The sequence below is a fragment of the Triticum aestivum genome, chromosome 6D (genome assembly GCF_018294505.1).
Source record: "Triticum aestivum cultivar Chinese Spring chromosome 6D, IWGSC CS RefSeq v2.1, whole genome shotgun sequence".
In the NCBI taxonomy this organism is placed as follows: domain Eukaryota; kingdom Viridiplantae; phylum Streptophyta; class Magnoliopsida; order Poales; family Poaceae; genus Triticum; species Triticum aestivum.
The window spans coordinates 448,833,594-448,841,679 of record NC_057811.1 but is presented as its reverse complement, the minus strand read 5'-3'; positions in this window follow the sequence as shown (position 1 = coordinate 448,841,679).

Here is an 8,086-nt window from a genome sequence, read left to right as displayed (position 1 = left end):
CTATGTAATCGAGTCCGTGAGTTATATAATAAAGATTAGTTTTGAGTCAAGGGCTTGATTATTTTTCCATGATCTTGAGGGAATAAAAGAAAAAGAAAGAAATAAAAAGAAATAAAGAGACCATATTGATCTTGGTGGACAGTAATGACTTCACATATAAAGAGTATGATGATTAAAAGTTGTTGAGAGTTGACAAACATAGTTTTGGTCATCGTTGCAATTAATAGGAAGTAATAAAGAAAGAGAGATTTCACATATAAATATACTATCTTGGACATCTTTTATGATTGTGAGCACTCATTAAAATATGACATGCTAAAGAGTTGATGTTGGACAAGGAAGACAACGTAATGGGTTATGTTTTCTTACATCTGAAATAAAGTATATTGTAATGGATCATCCAACATGTTGAGCTTGCCTTTCTCCCTCATGCTAGCCAAATTCTTTGCACCAAGTAGAGATACTACTTGTGCTTCCAAATTCCCTTAAACCCAGTTTTGCCATGAGAGTCCACCATATCTACCTATGGATTGAGTAAGATCCTTCAAGTAAGTTGTCATCGGTGCAAGCAATAAAAATTGCTCTCTAAATATGTATGATTTATTAGTATGGAGAAAATAAGCTTTATACGATCTTGTGATGTGGAAGAAATAAAAGCGACGGACTGCATAATAAAGGTCCATATCACAAGTGGCGATATAAAGTGACGTTCTTTTGCATTAAGATTTCGTGCATCCAACCATGAAAGCGCATGACAACCTCTGCTTCCCTCTGTGAAGGGCCTATCTTTTACTTTTATCTCTTACCCTTATGCAAGAGTCATGGTGATCTTCACCTTTCCTTTTTACATTTTATCCTTTGGCAAGCACCTTGCGTTGGAAAGATCCTGATATATATATCCAATTGGATGTAAGTTAGCATGGACTATTATTGTTGACATTACCCTTGAGGTTAAAGGTTGGGAGGCGAAACTATAAGCCCCTATCTTTCTCTGTGTCCGATTAAAACTCTGTAACCACAAGTATTGCGTGAATGTTAGCAATTGTGAAAGACTAAATGATAGTTGAGTATGTGGACTTGATCAAAAGATCTTACATAGACTCTTTCTGATGTTATGATAAATTGCAATTGCCTCAATGACTGAGATTATCATTTGTTAGTTCTCAATGAAGTTTCTGATTCATACTTGACATTGTGGATAGATTGTTACTTTATCATAAGAAATCATATGGCAATATCTATATATATGTTGCTGTTATAAGAATGATCATGATGCCCTCATGTCCATATTTTATTTTATCGACACCTCTACCTCTAAACATGTGGACATATTTATCGTTATCGGCTTCCGCTTGAGGACAAGCGAGGTCTAAGCTTGGGGGAGTTGATACGTCCATTTTGCATCATGCTTTTATATTGATATTTATTGCATTATGGGCTGTTATTACACATTATGTCACAATACTTATGCCTATTCTCTCTTATTTTACAAGGTTTACATAAAGAGGGAGAATGCCGGCAGCGTCTGGGCTGGAAAAGGAGCAAATATTAGAGACCTATTCTGCACAACTCCAAAAGTCCTGAAACTCCACGGAAGTTATTTTTGGAAATAATAAAATATACTGAGCGAAGAAAATACCAGAGGGGGCCCACACCCTGGCCACGAGGGTGGGGGGCATGCCCCCTGCCTCGTGGGCCCCCTGGTAGCCTCCGGTGCCCATCTTCTGCTATATGAAGTCTTTCGTCCGAGAAAAAATCATAAGCAAGCTTACGGGATGAAACTCCGCCGCCACGAGGCGGAACCTTGGCGGAACCAATCTAGGGCTCCGGCAGAGCTGTTCTGCCGGGGAAACTTCCCTCCGGGAGGGGGAAATCATCGCCATCGTCATCACCAACGCTCCTCTCATCGAGAGGGGTCCAATCTCCATCAGGATCTTCACTAGCACCATCTCCTCTCAAACCCTAGTTCATCTCTTGTATCCAATCTTTGTCCCAAAGCCTCAGATTGGTACCTGTAGGTTGCTAGTAGTGTTGATTACTCCTTGTAGTTGATGCTAGTTGGTTTATTTGGTGGAAGATCACATGTTCAGATCCATTATGCATATTAATACCCCTCTGATTATGAACATGAACATGATTTGTGAGTGGTTACGTTTGTTCCTGAGGACATGGGATAAGTCTTGCAATTAGTAGTCATGTGAATTTGGTATTCGTTCGATATTTTGATGACAGAATCAAGATAGTCATGCTTGTGCTGTCGTAGAAGTGTTCCATGACATTACCAAAATTGTCATCACGGAAGTGTCCACTTCCATGACGATAAATCGCGCGTCACAGAAGTGCTTTCGTCAAGGGTGACCGACACGTGGCATCCACCGTAACGGAACGCCGTTAAGCTATCGGGTCCGGTTTTGGATCCGATAACCCGTTAACAGCCCCGACCAATGGGGATTTTTCACGTGTAAAATCATCATTGGCTGGAGAAAACACGTGTCAGCTCACAGTTGGGACAGATGTCATCCACTCATTGGACCCAAAGTGCCTATGATACGTCGACACGTAGCACGGCCCAACAAAGGCCCATTCCTGTGAAAAGGCCGACCCATTTGACTTGGTCAAAAGGTGGCGGGCCGGCCCACGGCAAGCCTGTTAACGGCCTGATCGCATATAGCCCATTTACAGCCCGCTAACCCAGGGCCCGTTTACGGCCTATCCGAATTAGGCCCAATAGCGTCATCTGGGCCATCCAATATAATTACAACCCGTTTTAACTTCCGGCCCATGTATGGCCCATGACGTCTTTTGGCCCATATGAGGCCCTTAGTAAACCTCGGCCCATTAACGGCCCGTGGTAAAACTGGCCCGTAATGAACAGTGTATCACTTTATACCCATTAACGGCCCATTATTCCGTTGGGCCGTTGCCAGCCCATGTTATCTTTCAGCCTTCTCAGGGCCCATTTATTCTTGGGCTGATTTCCAGCATTCGTTTACTTTCGGCCCGTTACTGTCATTTTCTGCTTGTGGGCCAAATACAGCCCGTGGTTACAGTCGGCCCGTTTGTGGCCCGTTAATACGTTGGGCCATTTTCATAGCGTCATCAAATACGGCCTATTAACGACGGCTCGTTATGGTCGGCCCATGAACGGACGATTTCAACTCTAGCCCATTTACGGCCATAATGTGGTCTGTTATTGGCCCATGTTTGGCTAACCGATCATATGGCCCATAGAAGGCCCATTGATCATACGGCCCGTAGAAGGACCATTGCGTCTACGCCCCGTAGAAGGCCCATTGTTTCTATGGCCCTTAGAAGGCCCATTGTTTCTATGGCCCTTAGAAGGCCCATTGTTTCTACGGCCCGTAGGAGGCCCATGTTAACTACAGTAAATATGTAGCCCATTGTTAATGTGGCCTAGTTTTAAAAAATAGGTTATTCCGGCCACTAGGAAACCGCGGAAAAAGAAATGCACTGAAATAAATAAACAAGACAACGAAAATAAATAAGCAAGCAACTTACGCTAGGCTATCACGGCTATTACACATATTACATCCACTGGGCATCAAAGTTCGCCACAAGTGCGAATATAGGGAACAAAGTAGCATATAAACGCCGCAGCAAAACAAGTCCAGAACTGAAACCACTTTAGAAGAGCTCAAGAAACAATATCCTGGGTACCCATAATGCTGGCAAGATGCTTAGCAAGCTTATTAATTTTCTCTTGTTTGGCGCTTAAATCCTCCAGCACTTGCTGTTGCACCAGAAAGTATGCATCTGAATTCTGCAGGGACTTCCTCAGTCCTTCGACTTCCTGTCGCATAACATCTGATCGATGTTTTTCAACTTGAAGTTGAGACTCAAGAAGCCGAATTGATTCAGGCAGCGAGTTCGCAGAGCTGGTGCCAGCAGTAGTAGCCAGTAACTCGAACACTACATCAAGACAGGACTTTGTGTTGTCTCAGTGTCTTCAATATAGTTTTTATCAGCTTTCTTGGAGAACAACAGGGATGTCTAACTATCTTGAACCTGATCTGCATTACTTCCGTTACCATTGCATAACGGGGTACTCTTCTCCAATATTTTATCCGTGTTCTAAAGGAGAAACAAACAAACACATCACAGGTTTACAATGTAGTATATGAAAAACCAGTTCAGTAGTAAGGTGGACAGGATAACAGCATGAAACAAACATATATCTATGTAGTATGGTCACTATATGGTCTATATCATTCTAGTTTATGTTGCCAAATCAAGATAGATACAGTTCGAATCATATCTATTTAAGACAAAGCAGCATAGACAGAATATAAGTGTGGGAAACTACACATCAATAACAACACTTGTAATGTGCATGGCATGAGAACATAATTGTTTATTCAATTGAAACTGAAATCAACATAGAGCAAGTTACAACAACAAACACGTTAAAGAAACAGGTTTAAAACATACCTTTTGCGCCATTGGAGTTTCAAGTGCATCCTTCAAATTTGAAATTAGTTGGTATGAGTAAATACAATGATGCAAGAGCAAAGTAGTATGAACCATAGCTACGGAACCTGACCTGAGAACAATTCTTCTTCTGCTTTAAGCGTTGACTTGGGGTTCGGAGTGGTGGTGCTCGTGCTTTGGGCATTGCAGTTGCCTTACTAACTGCTCGTGTTTGAGTGCTCTGTGGTGGAGACGGTGCTGTGTCAACGGGGACTGGGTTACTATCTGCTGGGGTTGGGGTTAGAAGGGGTGTAGCTGGTTCTCTGTCCAACTGGGTAGGGGTAAAATCTGCGTGAGTCTGGTTTATGTGTGGTGGGGCTGGTTCTTGGGCAAGTACAACCGTGGTTCTATCTCCGTCGACAGGTAGCACGATCTGTTCTAAAGACAGTGTTTTTGCTCCCACAGATACTGCCATCACCCCCTCCAATTGAAATGGCTGAGAAACAAGAAAAGTAATTGAATGTACAAACATTGTAAGATAGACAGGTGCAATGGATAGTAGGGAAGAAAACAGGGCATGAAATAATTCACATTTATGTCGTCTAACCAAACAGAATAGCAGGACATAATTTCAAATATATGATGGCTAATTAAACAGGATAGCATGACACAATTTCACATGTATGATGGCTAACTAAACAGGATAGAATGACATACTTCAAAATATGATGACTATGTAAAGAGGATGACATGATATAACTATACGGTGTGTCTATTAAAGTGGTTGGCATGCCATAAATCACAAACATGCCATCGATGGAAACATGATGGCATGATATAATTCACGGATAGAATGACATAATTCAAAATATGATGACTATGTGAACAGGATGAGATGATATAACTATATTATGTCTTTAGAAAATGGGTTGCCATGCCATAATTCAGATACATGCTGTCTATGTAAACATCATGGCATGATATAATTCAAATATATGATTTATATACTAAGGAAGTGAGCAGAGGGCAATCGCATATATGATGTGTCAACTAAGGAGATGGCATTCAATATCGTGTATATGATGTAAAAACTAAGCATTGCAATACAACATATGCATGATATGAGTAATATAACCCTGCCAAGTTTGAGCATACACCTTAGGGGGATAATAGGACTGGTCATCTGCCTCTGAATCCTCCTCTGAAGAGCTATCTGTAACCAGCAACATATCTGCTTCACCAGGTAGCATTGTCTGCTCTGAAGACCTTGTTTTCACTCCAGATTTCTCCATCACCAATTCAAATGGCTGATGCACAGGAAGAGTAGTTGAATATACAAACATTGTCGACAAAAGCAATGAGAAATACAAAAAAAGGACGACATGATATAATTCACATATATGACGCTTGGCTAAACAGCATGGCATTGCATAATTCACATATATAATGCCTTGCAATAAGATAGCATTGCATAATTCACATATATAATGTCTTGCAAAAAGATGGCATTGCATAATTCACATATATGGTAATTAGACACTAAACATGTGGCATTCACACAAATCATGTCTAAACTAAGCAAATGACATAGCAATGCAAGATACCATACACACGATATGAGCAACATAACCCTGCCAAGTTAGAGCATGCACCTTGGGGAGGGGGGAATAGGACTGGTCATCTGTCTCTGAATCCTCCTCTGAGGAGCTATCTGTAACCAGCGAGATATGCGCTTCGTCAGATAGAATAGTCTGCTCTGAAGACCTTGTTTTCACTCCAGAATTTTCCATCACCGTGTCAAATGGCTGATGCACACGAAGAGTAGTTGAATGTACTAACATTGTTGACAAATGTAATACGTAACAAAAAAAGGATGGCCTGATATAATTCACATATAAGATGACTGGCTAAGCAGGGTGGCATTGCAAAATTCACATATATGATGCCTGGCTAAACAAGATGGCATCGCATCATTCACATAAACGATGAATAAACTAAACAGATGGCATTCACACAAAGCATGTCTAAACTAAGCAGTTGACATATTTGATGTATAAAGTAAGCAATGCAAGGCACCATATGCATGATATAACCAACATCAGCATGCCAAGTTAGAGCGAAGACCTCATGGGGTAAATAGGAGTGGTCTTCTGCTTCTGAATCCCACTCAGAACAATTATCTTCCTCTTGATTACAATCCGAAATGGGTGGAGGGGGGCTGCCTTTGCGCCCACCATGGAGCAACGTCTGCATGAAATTTTATTGCCACGCAAGGCTCGTCTCTTTTGCTCTACATGTTCAGTTCCATTGTGTACAATAACTGACATGCATAGGAATAAAACATAGTGAGATTATGTAAGGAGTGCATGCACAAATCCAAAGTGATGGTAGCAAACTGTGGATAGACCCAAAACCAATGATAGCAGGCAGATAATAGCTTTAGTTAAAAAATACAGATAATGGCTCCTTTAATGTTTGTTTGCACCCAACATGAAACTCATAGTAGACACCCGAGATTAACCAGATAGTACTGATTGCTGCCCCAATATGTACCCCACAACCATTTAAAAACTCAAGTTTCAGCATAAGTTTGGACCAAAGTCGGAGTTTAATAGGTGAACACGATGATAAAGTAGCATGTCATCATATTAAGCAATGCATAACGTAAGCAGACACGGAAGAGTGCAACCTCTCTTGCAGACCCGTGTAGTCCTCAAGGTCATCTGCTCAGTTGATGATGGTAATGCAGTTGTCATGGCTGCCGGCGGCGGGGAAGAAGATCTGAGGCGGCGAAAGACAGTCTGGAGAGCGGATCCCTACTGTGGTGAACCCTTCCGTCGTTGGAGCAGCTGAGCTGGGGTGGAACATAGCACCGCAGGAGCAGGACAAACCACACAAAGTTTTCTTTGACACATATCTGTAACAGAAGTAATTGTGTAAGGGCTTGTTTGAATTTGAGGATTCTAACAATGCAGGGATATGAAATACACAGGAATAGGATAGGAATGCATGTGCAAAACAGAGAATTTAAAAACACAGGATTTCTGCCAATCTGGGTGTTTGGTTCACAAGAATTGGAAGATCACATGATGCAAAGAAGCATGGTGAGATTAAGTCAAACCACAAGAAGTGTACAACCTCTTTGGCGAAGCCATGTCAATCTCAGCGTGATTGGGTTGGCCGGTGAGGATGCTCCGGCTGACTTGGCTGTCGGAGGAGGGGAAGAAGATCTTAGGCGTCTGAAGATGGAGCCCGAGGTACTGCTCTGCTGTGACGGAGGGTTTCGTCGTTGGAGCAGCTCCGGTGAGTTGTACGACGCGGAGGCTGAAGCAGGACAAGAGAGATAACGTTAACCTGAGTGGAATTCTAATAGCATCTCCAATAGATGACGTAAAATACATAACCACAAAGTGCTAGATGTATACATCAACCGCTCATCTCTGAACTTAACTGTCGAAACTGAATTTAACTGTCGAAACTGAACTTAACTGTCGAAACTAAATTTTGCTGTCGAAAACTGAATTTTACTGTCGAAACTGAACGCACTAGAGGTGAGGCTACATGTCAGTCGACTGACTTTTTCATCTCTGGTCAGTCGATTTTGCAGCCGTTGGATACGAAATCAAGGGCCTGCAGTTCATCTTCAACCTCCACCCCC